Source organism: Somniosus microcephalus, unplaced genomic scaffold (genome assembly GCF_052327205.1).
Source record: "Somniosus microcephalus isolate GS21.2 unplaced genomic scaffold, FLI_Smic_1.0 unresolved_chr1, whole genome shotgun sequence".
Taxonomy (NCBI): domain Eukaryota; kingdom Metazoa; phylum Chordata; class Chondrichthyes; order Squaliformes; family Somniosidae; genus Somniosus; species Somniosus microcephalus.
In genome coordinates this window covers 5,684,619-5,687,666 of record NW_028225179.1, presented here as the reverse complement: position 1 = coordinate 5,687,666, position 3,048 = coordinate 5,684,619, and the positions used below count along the sequence as shown (strand labels likewise).

Sequence of the window (3,048 nt, the reverse complement as noted above, 5' to 3'; positions counted from 1 at the left end):
TGGGAAGAGTTGTAAAGCACAAGATTGCTCTAAACATGATGGGTATGCAGGGCCTCCCGAACCAGATCCTGATCACCGCATGGGGCAGGAGGCATTGCGATGCTTATACATGTTGTTTAACTTGGGCAAGGGCCAAGTACCAAAAGGGTGGATTGCAGTGGGGAATGAGTTAAACTGATATCGCTGGCAGTTTCACTGAATGGTGTAGTAAAGCCAATAATCTAATAGGGCTTTGCAGTAGTAAGCTTTTTCTAAATTGCTGAACTGGCAGTTGAGATAACCGAAGCAGTAGTGTTAGAACTGCATACTGTGTCACTTAGAGACAATTGCAAATAGTCGGATGTGGAAACCATAAGAGGCCTAGAGGATGTAAGTTCTGCTCTGGCAGGAAAGTAAAACAATGAATTGGTAGTAAAGAGGCCAAGAGAGGCAGGAAAGCAGGGCAATGAGTCAGAAGTACAATGTTGATGAGACCCCATCTGGCATAAACAAAGGTCATAGGTGCAACAACAGCTTGGGGGATAACGGACATTTACTTCTCCGATAATAAAGGCGGTATATTAATGTAATGCGGCATAGGCAACTAATCAGTGAAGATGCATACGGGCCAAGGACAAATCAGGTGGTAGAAATGAATTTTGAATGACCTGGACATATGTGTTGTAATGTTTGCTGTACCAATTTGGAGAAGTCTGGCTAAGACAGAGCAGATTGTCTCCCCAACAGTATAATAAAGAAACTTGATTGTCGAGTGTTGGTTTAAAATACTCCACAACACTTCTACTATTATTAATGACTGAGACAACACAATAGAGCGACATGTATCCAAGTTTACTGATGATGCAAAGGCTGGTGGTACGGTAAGTCGTGTAGACAGCAGCATATAATTACAAAGATTTATTGATAGATTAAGTGAATGGGCAAAACAGTGGCTGATGGATTTAAACACAGGTAAGTATGTCATCCTTCATTTTAGACCAACAAAGTAGATCCGAGTATTAATAACATGGTGCACAGCTCGGAACAGTGGAGTTCAAAGTGATTTTGTGTCCATGTACACAGACCACTAAAATGTAGCAGTAAGCTACAGAAATAATCAAAAAATTTCATAGCATGTTAGACTTTATAACGAGGGGCTAGAATATAAAGGAGAGGACTTTATTCTACAGCTATACAGAGACCTGGTTAGACCACATCTGGAGTACTGTGTACAGTTCTGGGCACCGCCCGTTAGAAAGGATAGATTGACCTTGGAGGAAGTGCAGTGCACATTCACCAGAACGTTAGCAGCGCTCCAATGGTTAAAATATGAGCAAAAATTACATAAACTGGGCTTGTACTTCCTGGAATATGGAAGGTTGTGGGGATTTTATTGAGGTTTTTAAGATTTTGAAACGAATTGATAAGGTAGATAGAGAGAAACCTTTTTTCACCATTGGTGGCGGAGTCTAGGACAAGGGGACATAATCATAAAATCAGAGGCAGGCCATTCGGGAAAGAAGTTAGGAAACATTTCTTCACGCGAAGGTTGGTAGCAGTGTGGCACTCTCTCCCACAAAATAGCAGTATATGCCAGCTCAACTAATAATGTAAATCTGAGATCGGTACGTCTTTGCTAGACATGCTTTATAATGATATGGTGCCAAAGCAGATGGATGGAGTTAAGACACAGCTCAGACAGGAACTCAGTGAATGGCGAACAGGCTCAATGGGCTGAATGGCCTCCTCCTGTTCCTATGTTCAGAACACCAATTGTAAATGAAGAAATGCTGCCTTGAAGGGTGAATTATAAATAGGCACCATCCCTTGCAGACGTCATAAGCGTTTTCATACCAAAAAGAGCTTTAGGTTTTACTTTCAACCTCGTTGCCTGAGCTTCTACCAGGAGTGGGGTTCTAACCCACGCGGACACACGTCCATTGGATCTTAAGTCCAACGCCTTAACCACTCGACCATCCTGGTGATAGGAGCTCTGCTGCGCAGTGCTTAAAAATTCAATAAATTCCTTGCAGACTCTAAATTTAGTTTTCAGCGCAGAGCGTTATTACACATCAACATAATCTGAAAATGTGAAAGGGTAAAGACATTTTCTAAAACTACAGACAGTGCAAAGCTGAACTGCAAAAGCACAGCAGCGGGGCAAATAGCACATTGAACTGACCGTTCGTAACTAGACAAGACACCCCTCGGCTTTTAACCCACAGAACATGTAACCCTCCCGTCAACACCGAACACCTTTGAAGGAAGAATGTTAAAATGCACGTCACACACTCAGGATCAGCAAGCTCTAAACTGAGCCAGCGCTTAAAGGGTTATATTATAAGGTGCAGAGTAAAATGATGTGGGGGAGCAATGGGGAGAGTGACGGAGAGAAAGTAATATTTGGAGGGATAAACAGTGACCCAATTAGAAAAGCTTACAGAAAGTGACTGAGACTGAGTGAGACCTACAGAGACTGACACACGGAAATAAATACAGCAACAGAGAGAAATAGAGCGAATCATATAGCGAGAAAAACAGAAGCATCATATTAAAGGTGAGAAAGTCCCTGCCGGCTCGGACAGGTATTAAAGCTGTGACCTGAGGTTTACCGGTGAAAACACAAGCTCACAGAGGGAGAGGATTGTCGCATCATAGAACCATAGAATGACGCACTTTCCCCACAGCCCTGCACATTGTTCGCCATCAAGTATTTATCCAATTCCCTGCTGAAAGTGACTATTGGATCAGCGATCGGATCTGCTTCCACCAACAGTTCAGACAGTGAATTCCAGATCATAACTACCCTCTGGGCAATAAAACAATCTCCTCCTCTGAGTAATAAAACAATCTCATCCTCTGAATAATAAAACAATCTCATCCTCTGAGTAATAAAACAATCTCATCCTCTGAGTAATAAAACAATCTCATCCTCTGAGTAATAAAACAATCTCATCCTCTGAGTAATAAAACAATCTCATCCTCTGAGTAATAAAACAGTCTCATCCTCTGAATAATAAAGCAATATCATCATCTCACCACTGGTTCTTTTGCCAATGTAATTAATAA

General features: G+C 41.8%; 1 non-coding gene across 1 annotated transcript; it reads right to left on the bottom strand.

The window, feature by feature from the left end:
- Positions 1–1,879: 1,879 nt before the first annotated feature.
- On the bottom strand, positions 1,880–1,962 carry trnal-uaa (transfer RNA leucine (anticodon UAA)). Its single transcript has one exon. It is a non-coding gene; the product is annotated as a tRNA-Leu (tRNA).
- Positions 1,963–3,048: the final 1,086 nt, after the last annotated feature.